The sequence below is a fragment of the Argiope bruennichi genome, chromosome 4 (genome assembly GCF_947563725.1).
Source record: "Argiope bruennichi chromosome 4, qqArgBrue1.1, whole genome shotgun sequence".
NCBI classification, from domain to species: Eukaryota; Metazoa; Arthropoda; class Arachnida; order Araneae; family Araneidae; genus Argiope; species Argiope bruennichi.
Window position 1 is genome coordinate 134,233,537 of NC_079154.1, and position 15,416 is coordinate 134,248,952.

Genomic DNA, 15,416 nt, shown 5'->3' on the forward strand with positions numbered 1-15,416 from the left:
TATTATACCAAACAAATGCCTAGTTAAACTTTAGGATTCATAGTCTTTTTTTACCAAATGCAGTGAACTTAGAATTATTCTCTAAATGGATAGTTACGCGATTAACGTTGCCGTTGATAGACAAATTCCGAAAATGATTAGCAAGATGACCGAAAAAAAGAGGCAGGTAAACCTGATAGTCATTTTAAGCAATTTTTATTTACAGTATGCTGCTACAATGTAAAAATTAAACTTAATTAATAGTAAATATTTATACCTCGAAGTTTCTACGTTTTTAGAAAGAAAAGAAAAACATGGCCCTTCATTTTCACTTTCTCGAATGTGAAGTATACAAACAGTATACTTTTAATATTATAATTGTCGAAAAAATTCGACCTTAAGCTTTTGACGGATCCACAGGATTTAGATCCCCCCAAGTTCAAGAAACACATTCTTTGATTTGTGTCTGCTCATGAACACGATAACTGAAAACGTCTTTAAGCTAGATGAAGGAAATTTGGTGTATGATCTTACACCCAATTTTCAGATTCCTATCAAATTTTGAACAAATTTATTCAAAGAAAGTCTACTTAACTTAACACGGTAGCAACAAAATTAAGTATAAGTTAACACGGTAGCTATAAAATTAAAAGAGCTAGATGGATAAAATTTGGTATGCAAATGTAGCATTTAAAGCGTTGGTATCTAATGAATTTGGAGCTAAATTCATCGAAAGGCTGATCATTTATTCTTCTATACTTCCACAAGCATGTCAATTCGATAACACAAGGACGCAATAACTAAATTAAATATATGAAAGTTGGTATGAGATATTTTAACTGCAATTGTTGGACCAAATTTTGATTTCAATTGCTCAGGAAAAAAGGCGTTGACCCTACACATTTGGTATTATGGTGCTTGTGTATTAATCAATAATGATTGTGCTCTAACAGGTTCTTTCATATCTATTGCTCACTAATAGCATACGGTTAATAAAACATAAATGCATTTCTATATTAGAGTATTCGAGAAAGTTTCATTGCAATTACTCCCTCAGTTTTCTTTTGTTATAAAGATATTTTTTGTCTTTATTTGAAATTTTTCAATAAAAACCGTAGATAACTGGGAATTTAATCGTATTTAATTATGCATTTTGATTCGGGAGAAAAATAAAACTGTGGACATTAGAACTTCGTGATTATGCTTCGAAATAGACATTTTCTTATTATTTATGTATTCTTATTCTTATGTATGTAATGACAGTTTTATTCTTATGTAAATTATGACTGTCATTTGAAAAGAGATTTTCCCTCCTAGCATCAATCAAGGTTCAGTCCTAGTAAAATAATCAAGTATGAAAATTCCATGCTTGAAAAATAAAACTGATATTATCATATGAATAATCTAAAATTTCCTTTAACATAAGGGGGAATTTTCCTTTGAAAGTCAGAATTCTTGTGACATTCCAAAAAATAAAATCTCAAATTTACTGGCTTTAGACGAACCTGATTTAATGAATTGCGCATATAATATCTATGCGCACCCTTATCGATAAGTTAAACTCAACTGCACACATATAACAAGGTCTTATCGAGACTCATGAAATGTTTACTCGCCCGTTTTTGCAAGCAAGTGGCGGGCGTTTATCAGTCCTCTAAACCCTAGTGCTCCCGAGCAGTTGTAAACACACTTGCAAATCTTCACCCTCGACAACCTGTGAGGAATCAACAGTGATTCTCCCTCCTTGTAGGTAACAAACGATCCTCCGCCCTCCTAGATCGTCTGCGATTATCTCGCCTTATCTGCTGAGTATTTAGCATCTAGCCTTGGCCCTGAGACCTGAACAACATTTCATCCCTCTTTTGCATGCGTGGGTGTTGGCATCCATCACGGGTGGAGGGATGCTGCTCCAAAGCATCCGCCCTCCTTCCTCCTCTTAAAATGTTCGAAAGGGGAGGGGCTACCATTTTTAGCGGGGGGAAGCTAGAGGATACGCCCATGCTCCGTCCGATTCATGTGCGATGCGCTCGTAAAAATTTTTGCGATCCCGGCATCCTGAGCGAATATCGTCCGGCATCCCAGGGCAGTGAAAGTGTTTTAGGGGTTGGATAGAACAACTTCTTGGAAAAAGATCAGCATAGAGTTCGGTTTCGGGTGAGTTGTTGGACGATTTATTTTATTTTATTTTCCTGGAGAGTCTAAATAATTTTTTGTTAAAGAAAAAGGAGTTGCTGGAAGAGTGGAGGGAAGCAGCTTCCAAGTATTTGCCCGAGTGGCAGACGATTCTTAAAGCATCTGTTAGAGAAGCAAACGATTTTTAAATTTCGGTTAAAAAAGAAATTTTGTTGATAAGTGCAAGCTGTACGGAGTGCATATGAGGAGCGATAACTCTAAAGAGGCTGGGTCTTTTATCAACCAATTCTTTAAACGTCTGTCAGATTGGCAGAATAGAATTTTGTTTTATTTGAAAATTATTTTAACATGTCTGATCTAGAAGTATACTAAACACAAAAGACACTAAGGAAGGCCAGTTCTAGAATAGAAGCAATTTTTAATGGAATATGTAGGTGGGTAATCAGATAGGGTCGCTTTCCGTTAAACGTGTGAATTTTTAAGTAGAGACGAACGTGAGCAGAATATTTTCTTCTGAATTCGGAAGAATAAAAAAAAAATCTAACAATTTTTAAATATTATCTACAACTGTATTTCACGTATAAATGTCTATTAATATAAAGCAGCACGTACTGCAAAGTAAACATCACAAAGGATCTAGAAAAAAAAGTGATGACATGATTTTATAAAATTTCTTCAAATTTAACTGGCACTTTGGGTTAATTAATTAGGAAGACACAGATTACACATACGCTTTAGGTTTAGGAGTAAAATATTTATGCTTATAGCTCGGATTTTTATTCACCAAATTTAGAAAATAAACCTCAATCATCTGTTTAAACAACATATTTGCTTACTTTTTGTATAAATACTTATATCTTTATTCAGAAAAAAAATTATGAAAATATTTTGGGAAATCAAGGAAGTTAAGTGAAACTCCATTTAGAAATAACCATCATGAATTAGGAATATTATATTTTTTAAATAATTTTTTACAATTTTTAGTGCAATCCGATGTTAAAAAAAAGATGTAATACTACAAAAACATATATTTTTAAAATTAAGTGTTAAATTTGAGTAATGGTAAATCAGTAAGATGTTCGGCAAGATCTTGAGTTAATAGATAAAGAGATTCCGATTTATTCTTAAAAATTTGAATGTGAATCAAATAGAAAAAAAAAATTGCACATACCATAAGTTTCGATTCTTCGTGTTTCAAAAATATCGCAGTCGCATTTTTAAAAGAAAATTATTTGTTTAGCTTCGAAAATTACTTCATTAGTGTGCAACTGCAAAAATGATCATTAATATGCATAATTTTAAAGATTTTTTTAAATATGCACAAAGTGTAATAAAAAAGCAATTTTTCACTTCGAGAAAACACTCTGAACTTCTAAAAAGGATAAAGAGTATTTAAATTTATTGTTCAAATAATTTTAATTCATAATTTTGATTAATCCTTCAATAATAACAACATTCTACTTAAAAAATGAGAGACTAAAGAAATACTTTCTTGCAATTGTTTAATTGTGCATAGAATAAAATATCAGTTTTTTAGGAGATTGGTTCGAAAATATAAGAAGGAAGAATCTTGCACTTTCATAGATTAAAGAATCCAAAATGATAATAAAATTGTCGGTCTTTGGTATTGAATTTTGTAATGTTGCATGAAACAAATAAACTATAAATTTTAGACGTATTTTTTAACTTCATAGCAATGTCTTTGGCAAGCACAGTAATAATAATAATAATTAAAAACAAGAATTTAGATATTTTATGATTGTTTTTAGAAACAAGATTTAAATCAAAATTTCTTAAAATGATTTTCTGTAGAAAAAATTGTATCTCTGAAATGTTTCTTTTAAAGAGTTAAAATAAACAGGAAGATAAATGTATCCTCATTAGTAAGAATTAATAATAATTAAAATTGTCGAATGTATTTATTTCGAGTATTTTAATGACTTTTTTAATCAAAATGAATTTCTGTGTCATTTTTGTTGATTAATTTTGAAAAATAAAAAATATACTATACTCTCATTAATAATTAATGTTATTGTGATTTTGTAATTTAATCGATTAGATTTTGGCTTGTGTTTGTTTCTCACGATAAATTTTGAAAAAAATAGAACTAAATAAATCTATTAATACTTTTGAAATCTTATAAATTCATTATAACTTTAAAATGCATGTCTCAAGGAACAAACATCTTTTGAATTGCGTTTTTAAGCAAATGGAAATTTGTTGCAGTTTATATAAAAACATATTTTTTTTTCATGGTTACTCAATCATTAGTATTTCACAAACTGGAAAAAGAGAAATATTAAACGAGAAGATGTTTTAACAAAGGGGAAATGTTTAAATATTAATTAATAATCGCTATAAATCACGAACAATGCTAAATGTGAAAATTTCAAATTCTCTCTATCTGTCTCTCTGTATATATATATATATATATATATATATATATATATATATATATATATATATATATATATATATATATATATATATATATGTATATATATATATGTATATATATATATGTATATATATATATGTATATATATATATGTATATATATATATATATATATATATATATATATATATATATATATATATATATATATATATATATATATATATATATATATATATATATATATTAGCTATTTTAGAATTTTAAATAAATATAAAAGATGAAAGACATAATTATTTGAAAACCGATTAATTATTGACATGCGCCACGTCTTATGTCCAAACGTGAGCAAAATTTATAACTATAAAAAAACAACCAGTTCGCTGTAATGAAACAGATGCATTTAGAAGATTTGATTAGCAGTTTGTTAATAATGTCGAAAGGACTTTATATCATTATTGTTACACAGTAAATAAATGAGACGTTATCTTAATTGAATAGTATGTTAATTCAAACCGCATAAGTAATTAATTAATCATAAACACCTTTGTCTACTATTTTTTACTTCTGCATTTAACACCATTATGCGGCGTAAAACTATTGAGTGTTATTAATTTACATTCGCTGATAAAATCAAAGCCAAAAAAGATAATGGAAGTTTGACAAAATGTTTTGGTTCAATATAAAATGGAATGCTCGTTATTTGAATTGAAGGCAAAAACACTGCAGAATATTAAACCTTATATGAATTATTTAACAACTGCTCCTAACAAGGCTATTGTTTTAAAACTATTAAATTGTGTTTTGAAGGAAGTTGTGTGGACTTTTTTATAGAACCGTTTAAATAATTAAATAACTTCTTAGTGTTATTAAGGGGAACAAACGCCATTATCTGCAGTGTGGGAATCGAAGGCATGAAAAAAAGGAAGTGTAAATAGTAATTGCGTTGTTAAACAGAAATTATAGTACTTAAAGTAGCAAATGAATTATAATATAGATAATTATATTTGATATTTTTTCTGTTATTCCTCAAAACATATTCTTGAAACAAAATATGGAAGGTAAATAATTCGAAATGCAGACTTTTATGCTCTTCCTGATGCAAAATATTTAAATTCTGATTACTATTGTTTCACTTTTTTGCTACGAAGTATTGATTTTTAGATTTAGTATCGATTATAGAATTTTTTTAAAAAATAGCTAATGCTTATTAGCGATTAGGATATCAAATTTCAATACAATTACGAATTAGAGATTTTCCTTTACAAAATTAATTTTAAATTACATTCACTCAAAAATCTGAATTTATTAATTCGTAAATATAACTATTTAACTAATTATTTAATATTGTTACTAAATAACTATTTACAAGATTTATTCATAATTTTAAAAAATCCACTACTATTTTTAACAAATGGAATTTTGACTGTAAGCATAAATATTTTAAAAGATTTTAGACTGATTGATATAAAAAAATCAGCATATTCCTTCATAGACTGAAACAAATGCACCATTCTGAATACAGAGGCATTTGTGTCATAATCAAATAATAAATTGAGCAAAAATAAATATGTTTAAAACTTTTAGAACTCAAGGGACTTTAAAGATGCTTTTCCCGTTACTAATAACTAATGATTGATGAATAATGAATGAATGATCAATTCAAAAAAATTAATGATTGATTCTTTTATTTCCTCGTTTGGGATTCTATCTGACACAATTGAGCATTTAATGCTCAGAATAATGGGTAAACGCGATCTTAAAAATTCATATACTTTATCTTCGCCAAAGTTAGCTCAGAATAAAAGCAGTTTACAATCTGTATCATAATTCTTTATTTGTAAATTATATAATATCATAATTTATATAATAACAAGTTATTCTATAATCCTCAAGATAGGATATTTCCCTGTCTTTAAGACTAACTAATGAAACAACATTTAAATCTTTTTTTGATATATAAAAACATAATTATAATGAGCTCAGTAATACAGTTTAAATAATTTTTATAAGATAATGTAAAATAAGTGTTCGAAGACAAGATTTAATATAAAAGACACATTTGTATTTTAATTGCCAGATTAAAGAGATTTTAAAATTTCTATCTATGCATCAACATATCTTATATCAGATATCTTCTAAAAACATGTCAAAAATTAATGAAATTTATTAGTGAGCTATTCTGCTCAAACCCATTACGCTCATTAAGTCCGAATATCAAATTTAAATTTATTTCAAGATTTTAATTATAGTTAAATAATAGGATAAAATTTGTTTTGTCTTTATGAGAAGGTTAATTTCTGTTATTGAATTCTGCTTCTTCATGTAACAGTATCGAAATTTCATTATGTTTATTAATTTTAAATATATTAGCTACCCAGTTAAGTCTTATTAGTGCAATAAGGCGCACAGTTTTAATATCATATAAAAATAATAAATTTCTAAGAAATAAAAAAATAAGAAATTCTAAAGAGATTTCTAAAATAAGAAATTCTAAAGAGATTTCTAAAATAAGAAATTCTAAAGAGATTTATAAAATAAGAAATTCGGAAGAGATTTCTGAATTTAATTTAATTTATTTAGAAATAACATTCATCGTTTTGAAAAAAGTTTAGCATTAATTGAATTTTTATGTGATTTGATTTGATGGCAATTTGAATTTTCCAAATGAAGTTTAAGTAAATCCATATACTTCATTTGAAGGTAGTTAAGAACATAGAGATTTGGGTATCAACACAAGTGTAAGAAAAGTGTATTGAATAAAGCAAGTAATAAAAAATTTTAATAAATAAACAAAAAAAGGACAAAAAAAAATTTTTTAAGAACAAATAATAAAAATGAAGTTTTTAATATTCTTTTCTAAATTCTTTAATTCACTTAAATTTGTAATGATACATTCCATGAGAGAAAAACATTCTTCTTTAAATAAAAAATATATTTGTTTTATAAAGGAAACCAAAATAAGTATTGAAGGAAAATTCATAAATCCACATTCAATGTAAAAATTTGAAAAATGCTTGATTTAAATAAAATGTTGAAAAATTCTTTATCGTGCAAAGTTAATCGGATGTAACATCAATCGTTACATAGAATATAAGAATGAGCATAAAATTCACAGTTAACAAATCTTTTAAATATTCAACTTGTCGATTTTTATAAATCGAATATATGTTATTATGCTTAGAAGTATTTATAAATACTCTAATAAAGATAATAATTACTAAGATTACTCAAATTTTGAATATCTGAACGCAACATGAAGTTTTCATAATCTTATTTATTATCTGAGTGATTCTTTAAAATATTTTTTTATCAATGGGAGTGGAAGACTGTCTGAAAACTAAGACATGAAATAAAAATAAATAAAATGGCAATTCATTTGCTCTCCTTCATATTCATGCAAAAACGTCTGCGAATATTTTTTAATTTGACTTTTAACAAAGTCTTTTTACTTATTCAATAATCTAGCACTTCTTATTTTATTGTTTTCAAAAATTATTAATATGGTAAATACAGTTATCTCTTTATATACAAATGGTGAGCATTTTTATTAACAAACGAATATATACATTTTCATTTCGGATATTAATAAAATCGGAAAAACTATTTTAAATCGATTTAAAACGTATATAGTTGATAGATTATTCATTTATAGTAATGAGTAAATTATAATTGTCAGATTTTTCACTGCACTTGAATAATTTGCAAAAATAAATTAATGTGGTAGTTTCTTTTATTTAGAGTCGTTACTTATGAATTTGGTATACATAATAATTGTATTGGACTGCTGTAGAATCTTTTTTTCCTACGAAGATGGAAGAGATTCTAGACATTACAATTCTTGTCTATCAGCGAAATGCAAATGAGAATTGCTGCATACAGATTACAACCTGAAGAAACTATGATTCAAGTACAGTTAAATTAATACTAGGATTGTAAACAAACCCTTACAATAGAGTATTTAGTAAGCTAGTGACTAGGAGATTTAACAACGTTGATTTGTGAATTATATTTTACTTAAAAATTTTCTTTGTATTCCAGAATTTTTTCTTTAATAATACAAAACTGTAGCAATTCATCTTTTTCCTTGCAAAATATTATTGTCCTTTAATTTATATTCACCAGTCTATTTCCGTCGTTGAGCTGCTGTATCCTCAGATAGAAGAAAATTATTTATTACATTGCAATAATATAATAAATGAGTTTAGATTTTTGTTTCTTTAAATATGAGTTATGTAAATAAAGTACCACTTAATCCGGTTTCAATATAATAATGCTAATATTTGTTGTAATCTTGATAATATTTTTTTGTAATTTTTGCTCATGGTAACATGAGATTGTTTCATTTAGTGCTTTCAATTGTTGTTGAATTGCAAATGGATGAATTAAATATGATTCTATTCTGTTTATTAGTGAATATCATCAGGCTTACGAATGACAATATTCTTAATCACGGTTTTCAATAAAATATTTTTGAGAAACCTTTATAAATGAATATTGCAAATTCAGTTTATAAATATGTAAATAACACTCATAAATTGTCAGCGCCTTGAATAGTTTTTTTCTTTTGTTATTTTGCAATAATACTTAAGAAATCGAAACAGATGATAATAACGCGAAATAATCGATTTTCATTTGATTTTACTAAGTTATTTAAAGAATTTTAATTTATTTTATTTACATTGGAAGAGTAAAATTTCAAAATAATCAAATTTGGGAAAATGAAAGTTTTAATTATTTCAGTACTTACGAATTAATTTACGAATTTAATTACGAATTTTTCATTAAATTAATTATTTGTATCTTGCAGTGTAAATATTTTATTAATCTGCAATTTTAATATGAGACTCAGACGTCGTATTTCATCAGCAGGTTTGATACATTTTGAATTAACAGAGTTCAAATACTTTCGTGTTTACATTTCGTAAATTTAACTACATAAATTTAAATTGAATGTGGTAGGTCAATTCTAAGAAACAGTTAAATGAAAAAAAAAAGCCATTAAACAACATTTTTTGAATCAATATTTTTATTTGAGAAAAATCAAAATCGAAAGAATGACATTCTTTATTTTATTTGTTACGGAATCTTTTATTTATCTATTATAATAGTGTTGTTAATTAGTTATATAATTTCTAATTCGCCTAGCAAAAGATTATTAAAGAAAAAAAGACTACAAGGTATACGAGAATCGTTGTCTGCAATTTGAAATTGAACATCGTGTGCCACATTTTAAAAAATATCTGCCCCAATTATGACATTTTTGTGTTTGATAACGTTTAAAATGAACATTTTCATAAAAAGATTTTTTTTTATGTTTGTGTTAAATTAATTTTAAAATATTGTTCGCAAAACTATTTATAAGATAAATTTGAATTATTTTTATATGCAATTACTTTTATGTATATTTTATCTAACATACATGAATTTATATTTTATTTGAATTTTCATTTCAAAGTGTTGATGATCACTGTATTACCGAAAAAAAAAACATTTTCTTAGTTTTATTTTTCTGTTATGTACTTTAAACTGATATAAAAAATAACTGGTAATCTAAAAGTATCATTATAATATTACGAATCGAATCATTTTAATATTTTAATATAAATAATTTAATAAAAATTAAGTAGATCTAACTTTTTTACAAGTTATAAGAAACTTTTTAAAGTAATTTACTAACTAAATAATATAATTGATAATTTTAAACTTTCGAGGTTATATTCTTCTCGGAAAAAGTATTATTTGAGTTAATTTTATCATATCGTTTGTCTCTGATACTTTCTGAAGGGATCAATTCCTTATCAGCAGATGCGCTTTTCTTAGAGTGTAAATTAAGTCAAAAGTAATGCAGTTTTTTTGAACGAAAATATTAAAGAGTAACTTGCAGATTCTTAAGATTAGCGGACAGAGTTTAATCCTCAAGTTCTAAGGTGCTCAGAAAAATCATGGATGGTGTTGTTTGTGATGCTTTCTTCTTAAAATTGCTTATTGTAAAGAGCATGTATAGATAATTTTCTTGTTAAATAAAATAAACATTTTTTGTGCCGATAATTAGTTCTATAAAAGCACTACAGTTCAGCTTATTTGAGAAATGAATTTTGGTAGATAATTACAGATCACACTGTAGTCTTAAATGATGAAAAGTTAAATACCTTACATTAATCATTGGAAATTGTGCCGAAATTTATAACCCAGAAAAGGCTTTTTGTTATTATGTTGCTTTAAGAAGTCGAGTCAATGAAGCTGACAAAAATGCATAAACAAAATGGAAAGAATAGCAATATCTTTAAACTATAGAAGTCTCGGAGTATTTGCGAAGTTGACATTTTGGAAATAAAGGAGTATTTTTTTTACATTTGATTTGATTTAGTAATTTGACAAAAAAATTGCAAAATAATATAACATTCAAAGTCATTAATTTTAGAAGTCTCTTTTCATTAAATGTTCTCAGCTGTATCCAGATATACTCCTTTAATTAGGATATAAATGAATGCAAAAAAGGAGCATTATTCGAATCCTTATTATTCAAACGTAAGAAGGTTTGAATAATAAAGAATCATTATTCAGACATAATTTGCCTGATAAATGATTCAGGCAAATTATGTTTGAATTATCCCTTGAAGCTTTATTTATAAACATTTGTTTTCATATTAATAATTTTTTTTCAATCAAAACTTTGATACAAAACCATTGCTGTTGAGTATAACGATATCTTTAATATCGAATATTCATTCTTGGAGCTTGAGCAGATTCTCATCTCTGGAGTCAATCAAGAATTTTAATTTAGAATGAATGTAATCAGTCTATAAGCAATACTGCGATTATATTCTCTAGTATTCTTCAATATAAAATAATTATTAAAGTTATCCAAAGCATTTTGTACAATTCTATAAATAAGAAATTTTTCTTAAATATTACCAATCCAACGCTTCGTAGAAGAATAGAGTACCGCTGAAATTCAATGTTCCTATATTCCTTCAATTAAATTCATTTAATATAAAAAAGCTATTATGATACTTTGAACATCTATTTAGATATTTATTTTCAAAAGAGTTTTTCAATATCTTGACGTTTCCGAATATAATGCGTTAGGTTTATGTTTATAATGTATCAATGGATCAAATTTATTATCTGATGCAGTAAAATTTCTATATGAAATTAAAATTTTAAATGCTTTTACATTAAACAAAATATCTATTTACATTTAAAATAAGTGTAGTAAAAAATAACCCTTTATATATTTGAATGCTATAAAGCTGATAAAATAAATATTTGATAATAAATGTCGAATGTTTTTAAAAACAGATCATAATTTGAAATCTAAGCCGACTAGCTAATTAATTACCCTTATCTAAAACATCTAAACAATGATTCTCTCGTGGCTTTTAAAATTAAAATCTAGATAAAGATTAAACTCTTGACGCCATCGAAATTTCTCCTAAAATTTCTAAACGCCAAGTATGAAACATCAATACTCCCAAGGGAAAACCTTTATCGTTTCGAAACGTCGTAACTGTTAAAAGGCGGCTTTTCTGAAATTCCAGATCCTTACACAAAAGACCGTTGCCGCCATCTTGAGATATTATTGACTGTCTCTTTCAGTTTGAAAAGATGGCGTGTATCCCATGGCAACGGCCGCAAAAGAACAACAAGCGTTGTGAGATAGAATGACATATACTGGGATCTGGCAAGCAGCTACGTTTTCTTAAATATGGCGGATGTAATGCAACGAGAATCGGAAAAGATCGCTTCTGTATGGTCGATGGCCCACAGAGAAGACAATTGCCGCGCTCCTGTACTCGATTACGATTAAAGGGGTATGGGAAATCGATTCAACGAACTGTTGCTGCGAAATTAAGGTTTATGGGAGAATTATCGCTGGATAAGGTAAACTTTAAAATGAGATTTAACATCCAAAGAAAAGAAACATTAGTTCTTCTAGAATTTACTTATTATAGTTCTATAGACTATTAGCTGTCCTAAAATTTACATAGTTAATGGCAAACTAACCAAATAGAACATGGACATCTAGACATGCTCAGTGATCCAAACAAGATACGATCAAACAAAGTCTTGTTTGAATCATATTAAATACCAATTCCTAGAGCGAAATGTTTTTTTAACTTGATTCAGGGAACCGTTTTCCGGTTACTCGATATACATAGAGGATTTTCTAAGGAATCTTGGTTATTATTTGCAAAAATTCGAATAAATAAAGTCTATGATAAAATATACTCATCGTTGCCATAATCTTAAACTTTAAGAATTGATTTTTGAAGGTCTGATTTTCCATGTTCTATGTTAATTAGATCTGTCATTTTAATTTGGAACCAGAAAATATTTTAGATATTAAAAGAACAAATATTTCGCAAACTCAGTAATAAATAAAGTCGTGTGCTTTCACCAGTTGTGTTTGTATTTGATTCAATTTGCATTTTTATTTACAGCAACATTAATTATAAACTTATTTACTAGCTAGATGAAGAGCGCCACATCTCTGTCACCGCATCAATTTTTAAATTTTTCCACTACACTAGTTTGAATAAAGAGTAGGAACTCCTCACTCCCAGGATGGATTTAATATACAGACTGATATTAGATGGAACAAGATTTCGAAACCAAATTCTTAATTATTAGGCTAGGCTTTACGGATGCCTTGACATTGACAACGATGAAGAGCTCAATATTTAGGGGGAGGGGGGTGAGATCTTTACCGACAAAAATTCTTGAATATTCCTTACTGAAATTATTTACTTCATAATAAAAGAAATTTATACTGCTTATCTGTTTAAACCATTTCCATTGCAACTGAAACAATAGAATACTTAATCAATTTTAACTTAAAAGTAAGAGCTTTTTCACATATTATGGATACATCCTGTTAAAGAATGTTGTTATTACAACAGTTTAAAAACTCTTTTCTACATTATATAGCAGAAAATGGTTGGTTCGAATAAATTTTAGAATATAATTGTGTATAATAATATACACATGAACACAAGCACAATAAAATAAAAATAAATGAATAAAACCCGAAGAGAGAGAGGACTTTAATAAGTAATAAAATGAAGTATAACATGACTAATATCTTGGACTTGAGCATATCTTGTATTTTTATTACAGTTGTAACAAATTGTTTCTAAAAAAGAAATAATCCTAAAATAATTAAATCATAAAATAAAGCTTCCCCGGTCTAAAAAGCCAGCTTTATTTATCCTTTCTTGTAACTTAATGTGTTATTTATAATGTTAAAGACTTGATATTACATTTAAAAGTTTGCTGCATTTAAAATTATAATTATGTCTAGTCCATGCATTGGTATAGAAAAAAATATAATTTTGAACCAATAGAATAAAACCACATTCAGGGAGCAAAATACACGCACACACATCTGAAAAATTTTGCTGTTTAGTCAGCTGTAAAAAATGAATGACCTTGAAATGATTTGTGTGTCCCTAAAGATTTTTTACTTAATTTCATTAAACGAACTAGATCAAAAAATTTTTATTCTATTGTGACACATCATTTTCTGAATATTAGCAGTTAAAAAAATGAAGTGTTTACCAATCAGAAATTAACTATCAAGAAAAATCTTTTTTAAACAAACTTCTAAACGATGGGACATGTTTTAAATTTTAGAGACAATAATCAGCAATGTCACTTAATCATACAAATGCACGATTATGAAGACTATGAGATTGTGAATGACCTCATTCACATTTTTAAAACCCAAGACATTTTAAACTGCTAATTTATATAAAAAAAATGTTTAGATGTGCAGACAAATAATAAGAGCTCCCTTAAACCAATGTACTTTTGGAAAAATATTCATTCCGAAATAATCAGAGATATTTTATTATTGCTTATTTTTTCGATATATGAATGTGTTTATAATTGATGGGAAGAGTTAAAAATGGTAAAACCATTCATTTAGTTTTTACTTCTTGTAAGTAAACTCTTTGAAATATTTTTCATTGTTCATTTAAAAAAGAAGCAAATTAAGATAAGTTAAAGTTCCTGGGTCACTAAACATACTTTTTTCAAAATTTCTTGATATTTTGAGTTATCTGGATTTCTTTAACAGACAAACATATGGAGGCACACATATTTATGCATCAGACATGTGAATATAGAATGTTCTTTTGGTATTTTTGTGAATTATGTTCGCATACTTTGAAATAAACACTCTGCGAATGTGCGGTATATATTTCATTTCTTCAATATAAATATTTAAACTAAGGCTTTATTCGCTCTAGAGCAGATGTTCCTTTTTATCATTTAAAAATGACAGGTCTGCGAATCTGTCCATGTCATCTTCTATGACTAACTTCGAACTATATTTTTATATGCTTCTTTATTGATGTTTTTCTTATATATGCATAGAAAATGATATTTTAAAGATATTTCTGGAATATTATAGCATAATGACAATAGTGCAATCGATTTTAGGGGAAACAACTGCATTTCAGTAATTAAAAATATACAATTGACCCGAAATGTATGGATATTATAAAATCAAATCATTTTAATCTATCTATTTGTTTGTATGTGAGAAAACAGATTACTTGATATTACGAAATTCAATGCTGTGTTCGTTTTCTCATCTTGTCTATGATAGCATTAAACATTAGCGAAATAAGATTGTTATTTAAGTTTGAAATGGCGAATAACTCTCAATTAAATTAATGGTTGAAAATCACGTTCACTGGAAATAAATAAAATTCAAAGGGCAATCATTTTATAGAGAAGACGTAGTTTATTTTTTAAACAATATCTAAAGATTGATTATTTTTATTTGTTTAACGGTTTATCCAAAATGCAAGATCTTAGGTTTTGATGTTTTAACTGCATTACTATAGAAACATTGCTGTTAACTAAACAAAAAATAATTAAATTTGTCTTTTAAA

General features: G+C 26.8%; 1 protein-coding gene across 1 annotated transcript in view; it reads left to right on the forward strand.

Moving 5' to 3' along the window:
• The first annotated feature begins 2,027 nt into the window (after window positions 1–2,027).
• Window positions 2,028–15,416, forward strand: part of LOC129965576 (GATA-binding factor 2-like) — a 377,227-nt gene continuing 363,838 nt past the window's right edge. Inside the window, exon 1 of the mRNA XM_056079588.1 lies at window positions 2,028–2,133. The gene's annotated coding sequence lies outside the window, so the exon portion shown is untranslated. The remainder of the gene's footprint in view (window positions 2,134–15,416) is intronic.